The following is a 7150-nucleotide window of genomic DNA, read 5'->3' as shown; positions in this document are numbered from 1 at the left end:
AAGAGAGAGGGTCACAAAAAGAGGTAATATATATATATATATATATATATATATATATATATATATACACACTAGAAATGGAAAATGATTGATGATAACTTGCATGATTAAGCCTCTATGCCGTACATTCTGGATGGGAAATCACATTTTGCATGCTGTGATGATGCTTAGGGAATGAATGTAAATTAATTAAGTAGAAAAAAAAAGTTTCAGAAAAAAACTACAACTGTTTTTCTTGAGATTAAAAAAAAGAAATGCATTGAGACTGGCCCTTGCTCTGCAGGAGCTCTCCAGTTCCATGTCTAGTCCCCTGGCCAGCAATGGAAACTGAGGCAGGGGCACCATTGCCCCCCAGCCCACTTCCAGGCTCCCAAGACCAGGACCCCACTCCTTTTAAAGGTAGGCAGGGTTTCATTTTCTTTCTTTGCTCTTCCTTTTTGTTTTGTTAATACCTTCCCCTCCCTTAGCCCACAGACCAGACTGGCCCTTGTTCTGAAGGAGCTCTCCAGTTCCATCTCTAGTGTGAAATCACGCACCGCATGATAAAGATTTTTTTCTTTATTCTCCTCTATACTCTTTTCTTTCATTCTTACATTATCCTGTCTTCCCATCCTCCACCCTGCCTGAGGGATTATGAAATGCCGTAGTATTGTAGGGTTCCCTGGGATCCTCTCCTGTACTGAACAACCTGTGAATACGTAGATAGTACTCTTCAGACCCCTGAATAGAGAGTATCCCTCTTGAGACCACATTGCTCAAACAACAGAAGAGAGACTTCCACACACATCATATCACAGCAAAAGGGAAATGCAATTGCTCCTAGTCGAAGAAATGTTCTCCTAAGAGGTGCTCAAAAGTGAATACATCTTCCAATGGCTAGAAGTAGAAGAAGAGCCTCAGTTCTGAATAAGCCAGGAAATATGTCTCCATCAAAGGAACAGAGTAACTCCCCTCCATCTCCCCTAAAATCTGAGGATGTTACCAAAATGTCAGAGAAAGAATTTAGAACATTCATGGTGAACAAATTCTGTGAGTTGGAACAAAAAAGAGACAATGAAATTCAGAAGAATAGGAAGTCCTTCCACGATATGAAAGAAGAAATAGACACACTGAGGAAGAATCAGATGGAGCTATTAGAGATGAAATCTGTAATACAGGAAATCAGAAACTCTCTTGAAAGTATTAAAAGTTAATTAAACCATGCTGAAGATAGAATCTCTGATGTAGAAGATAAAACCTCTGACCTAGAAAAAACCACCAAGAAGATAGAGAAAATAAAAAAAAAAAACCAAGAGGATAAGATACAAGAAATACAAGACTCCATTAGACACCAAAACATCAGAATAATTGGCATCCCAGAAGGTGAAGAAACTAATAACAGCATGGAAAATCTATTCCATCAAATCCTGGAAGAAAATTTCCCAAGTCTAGAGAGGCACTCACGTATCCAGACCCAAGAAATACAAAGGACCCCAAATAGACTCAACCCCAGAAGATCTTCCCTAAGGCACATCTTAGCCAGACTGTCCAAGACCACAGATAAAGACATGATACTAAAACTGGCAAGAGAGAAACAAGAAGTGACGTACAAAGGACATCCCATCAGGCTAACACCGGACCTCTCAATGGAAACAATACAAGCAAGGAAAGAATGGGAAGATGTATTGAAAGTGTGAAGGAGAAACAATTTCAACCAAGATTATTATATCCTGCAAGAATATCCTTTATATGGGAAAGAAAGATTAAAATCTTCTCAGACAAACAAAACCTGAAAGAATTTGCCAACACCAGACCAGCTCTTCAAGAAACCTTGGATGAAGCTAGACATTAAGTATATGTTATAAAAGTCCACTCATATAAATTTCACACACAAGGAAAATTAATGTATACTGGTTTTTCTTCATTCATGTGAGAAGATTAGCCTGCAGGGAGACTTTCTTGGTATTGTCCTATTCTATTTCTTAACTGTGCAGTGGTTACATAGAGGTGTTCACATTGAAAGTTTATTGCCTCCAGATGGTAGATCACAGAGTACTTGGTAGGCAGGGCTGAATTGAGAAGGTTTACGTGTGACTAGTGTGCTGGACATTTGCTTTTCAACAATATAAGTAGTTGACATGTAAATATTTTCTCAAAAATATTTAAAACCATACTGTTGCTGCTGTTATAGAGTCACAAAAAATTATACAAAATTATAAGAAATATTTTGAACATTATCTTTAAAATTCAGTATTTTGAAATTTTGAAAGTTGTTTATTAACTATCAACAACTATGGCATATGAGCAATTTTTTTGATATGTAAAGTAAATGTTTGTGGGAAAATGTAAAAATGAATAAATTAATTAATTTAAAAGAGAAAAATATGATATACATTAAAAAAAAAAAGAAACCTTGAAGAAAGTACTGTTCCAGGAAAACTAAAGAATTAACAGACAGAAACAAAGGTATAAGAGGCAGAATGATTGATGATAACTTGCATGATTAAGCCTCTATGCCGTACATTCTGGATGGGAAATCACATTTTGCATGCTGTGATGATGCTTAGGGAATGAATGTAAATTAATTAAGTAGAAAAAAAAAGTTTCAGAAAAAAACTACAACTGTTTTTCTTGAGATTAAAAAAAAGAAATGCATTGAGACTGGCCCTTGCTCTGCAGGAGCTCTCCAGTTCCATGTCTAGTCCCCTGGCCAGCAATGGAAACTGAGGCAGGGGCACCATTGCCCCCCAGCCCACTTCCAGGCTCCCAAGACCAGGACCCCACTCCTTTTAAAGGTAGGCAGGGTTTCATTTTCTTTCTTTGCTCTTCCTTTTTGTTTTGTTAATACCTTCCCCTCCCTTAGCCCACAGACCAGACTGGCCCTTGTTCTGAAGGAGCTCTCCAGTTCCATCTCTAGTGTGAAATCACGCACCGCATGATAAAGATTTTTTTCTTTATTCTCCTCTATACTCTTTTCTTTCATTCTTACATTATCCTGTCTTCCCATCCTCCACCCTGCCTGAGGGATTATGAAATGCCGTAGTATTGTAGGGTTCCCTGGGATCCTCTCCTGTACTGAACAACCTGTGAATACGTAGATAGTACTCTTCAGACCCCTGAATAGAGAGTATCCCTCTTGAGACCACATTGCTCAAACAACAGAAGAGAGACTTCCACACACATCATATCACAGCAAAAGGGAAATGCAATTGCTCCTAGTCGAAGAAATGTTCTCCTAAGAGGTGCTCAAAAGTGAATACATCTTCCAATGGCTAGAAGTAGAAGAAGAGCCTCAGTTCTGAATAAGCCAGGAAATATGTCTCCATCAAAGGAACAGAGTAACTCCCCTCCATCTCCCCTAAAATCTGAGGATGTTACCAAAATGTCAGAGAAAGAATTTAGAACATTCATGGTGAACAAATTCTGTGAGTTGGAACAAAAAAGAGACAATGAAATTCAGAAGAATAGGAAGTCCTTCCACGATATGAAAGAAGAAATAGACACACTGAGGAAGAATCAGATGGAGCTATTAGAGATGAAATCTGTAATACAGGAAATCAGAAACTCTCTTGAAAGTATTAAAAGTTAATTAAACCATGCTGAAGATAGAATCTCTGATGTAGAAGATAAAACCTCTGACCTAGAAAAAACCACCAAGAAGATAGAGAAAATAAAAAAAAAAAACCAAGAGGATAAGATACAAGAAATACAAGACTCCATTAGACACCAAAACATCAGAATAATTGGCATCCCAGAAGGTGAAGAAACTAATAACAGCATGGAAAATCTATTCCATCAAATCCTGGAAGAAAATTTCCCAAGTCTAGAGAGGCACTCACGTATCCAGACCCAAGAAATACAAAGGACCCCAAATAGACTCAACCCCAGAAGATCTTCCCTAAGGCACATCTTAGCCAGACTGTCCAAGACCACAGATAAAGACATGATACTAAAACTGGCAAGAGAGAAACAAGAAGTGACGTACAAAGGACATCCCATCAGGCTAACACCGGACCTCTCAATGGAAACAATACAAGCAAGGAAAGAATGGGAAGATGTATTGAAAGTGTGAAGGAGAAACAATTTCAACCAAGATTATTATATCCTGCAAGAATATCCTTTATATGGGAAAGAAAGATTAAAATCTTCTCAGACAAACAAAACCTGAAAGAATTTGCCAACACCAGACCAGCTCTTCAAGAAACCTTGGATGAAGCTAGACATTAAGTATATGTTATAAAAGTCCACTCATATAAATTTCACACACAAGGAAAATTAATGTATACTGGTTTTTCTTCATTCATGTGAGAAGATTAGCCTGCAGGGAGACTTTCTTGGTATTGTCCTATTCTATTTCTTAACTGTGCAGTGGTTACATAGAGGTGTTCACATTGAAAGTTTATTGCCTCCAGATGGTAGATCACAGAGTACTTGGTAGGCAGGGCTGAATTGAGAAGGTTTACGTGTGACTAGTGTGCTGGACATTTGCTTTTCAACAATATAAGTAGTTGACATGTAAATATTTTCTCAAAAATATTTAAAACCATACTGTTGCTGCTGTTATAGAGTCACAAAAAATTATACAAAATTATAAGAAATATTTTGAACATTATCTTTAAAATTCAGTATTTTGAAATTTTGAAAGTTGTTTATTAACTATCAACAACTATGGCATATGAGCAATTTTTTTGATATGTAAAGTAAATGTTTGTGGGAAAATGTAAAAATGAATAAATTAATTAATTTAAAAGAGAAAAATATGATATACATTAAAAAAAAAAAGAAACCTTGAAGAAAGTACTGTTCCAGGAAAACTAAAGAATTAACAGACAGAAACAAAGGTATAAGAGGCAGCTAAGACAATGGCCAACTTAAAGCTCGGGACAGATCTGGTAACATCGATAATAACATCGAATGTGAATGAATTAAATTCTCCAATCTAGAGACACAGATTGGCTGAATGGATAAAAAAACAGAAACCCTCTATCTGTTGCCTACAGGAAACCCACCTCATGGATAAAGACATACATAGACTGAAAGTGAAGGGTTGGAAAAAGGTTTTCCATGCAAATGGGAATCAAAAAAGAGCTGGCTTTCTGATACTAATTTCTGACAAAATAGGCTTTAAAACAAAAACTGTTGGAAGAGACAAAGAAGGGCATTGCAGTAAAAGGATGAATAGAGCAAGAAGATAGAACACTTATAAATATCTATGTGCCTAACACAGGAGCACCCAAGTATGTGAAGGAAAGACCGTTAGATCTAAAAGGGGAGATGGACTGCGACACACCAATTGTTGGAGACCTCAACACTGCACTATCCCCTCGGGACAGATCATCTAGACGAAAAATAGATAAAGAGATAAAGGATATAAACTAGACCATCAATCAAATGGACTTAACAGACATCTATAGAACTTTCCATTCAAAAACCATGAGATACACTTTCTTCTCACCGCCACATGGAATCTTTTCAAATATTGACCACATCATAGGGCACAAAGCAAGCCTCTACAGATTCAAAGGCATACTTCTCTGACCATGATGGAATTAAACTTGAGTTTAATTTCAAGAGAAATCCTCAAAAATACTCAAATACATGGAAACTAAATAACCTACTCCTGAATGACTCCACAACTACTGAAGAAATAAAGACTGAAATCAAAAGGTTCATGGAAGCCGAAGACAATAAGGACACGAGTTTCCATAACCTTTGAGACACTGCTAAAGCAGTCATGAGAGGGAAGTTCATAGCAATTAGCGTACATAAGAGGAAGATGGAAGAAAGGCAAATGGATCACCTACCATCATGCCTCCAAGAACTGGAAAAGCAACAGCAAAAAAAATCCAAAAAACTCCAGGAGAAAGGAAATAATAAAGATTAGGGTAGAAATAACTGAAATAGAAAATAAGTGAACTACACAGAAAATAAATGAAAGTAAAAGCTGGTTCTTCAAAAAAATCAAACAAAATCAATACACCACTAACAAGACTTAATAAGAAGAGAGAAAGGAACCAGGTGAAGCAAATCTGCAATGAAGCAGGCAATATAACAACAGACAACCTAGAAATACAAAACATCGTTAGAGGATACTATGAACTTCTATATGCCAAAAAAAAGACAATCTGGATGGATGAGGTGGACAAATTCCTGGACACATATAATCTACCAAGAATGAGCCAGGAGGATACAGAAAGTCTGAATAGGCCCGTAACAAGCCAGGAGACTGAATCAGTAATAAATAACCTCCCAACAAAGAAAATCCCTGGCCCTGATGGCTTCAGCTCTGAATTCTATAAAACTTACAAAGAGGAGTTAACTCCCATTCTGCTCAAGTTATTTCTGAAGACCCAAAAGGGTGACTCTCTCCCTAATTCATTCTATGAAGCCTTTATCACCCTTATCTTTAAAGCAGTTAAGGACAGGATTAGGAAAACTATAGACTAATATCTATGATGAATATAGACACAAAGATTCTCAACAAAATACTAGCAAATCGTATCCAACAACTTATAAAAATGATCATACACCATGATCAGGTAGGCTTTATTCCAGGAATGCAAGATTGGTTCAACTTTTGCAAAACCATAAATATAATACACCATATTAACAGGAAGAAAGATAAAAACCATATGGTCATATTGGTTGATGCAGAAAAAGCATTTGATAAGATACAACATCCGTTCATGATCAAGACTCTCAGCAAAATCGGCATAGAAGGGCCATTTCTCAACACAATAAAAGCTATCTATGAAAAACCCATAGCAAACATCATCCTCAATGGAGAAAAGCTGAAAGCTTTCCCACTAAACACAGGAACAAGACAAGGATGCCCACTCTCTCCACTCCTTTTTAATATAGTACTAGAAGTCCTCACGGGAACCAGCAGTTAGCGTAATGGCTATGTCGCTGGACTCCCACTTAGTCGACCGCGGTTCGCATCCTGGACCCAGTGGCTTAAAACTCACGCCAGGTGCATGTGCGTGCGTGCCCAAGATCCCGAGAGGAGAATGAAGGAGAAGGGATTGCAGCGTGGCCATCACCCCTGGGGGGTGATTTCTCGCTTTCTGTCTCTATGTTACTCTCTGTCTGGCGAGCTCACGCGCCCTATAGCGAAAACATCTCCCAAAAAAAAAAAAAAAAAAAAAAACCTTACCAAAACAATAAAAAA

This window comes from Tupaia chinensis, unplaced genomic scaffold (assembly GCF_000334495.1).
Source record: "Tupaia chinensis unplaced genomic scaffold, TupChi_1.0 Scaffold144002_1, whole genome shotgun sequence".
In the NCBI taxonomy this organism is placed as follows: Eukaryota; Metazoa; Chordata; class Mammalia; order Scandentia; family Tupaiidae; genus Tupaia; species Tupaia belangeri.
The sequence above is the reverse complement of the archived record's forward strand: the minus strand, read 5'-3'. Positions refer to the sequence as shown.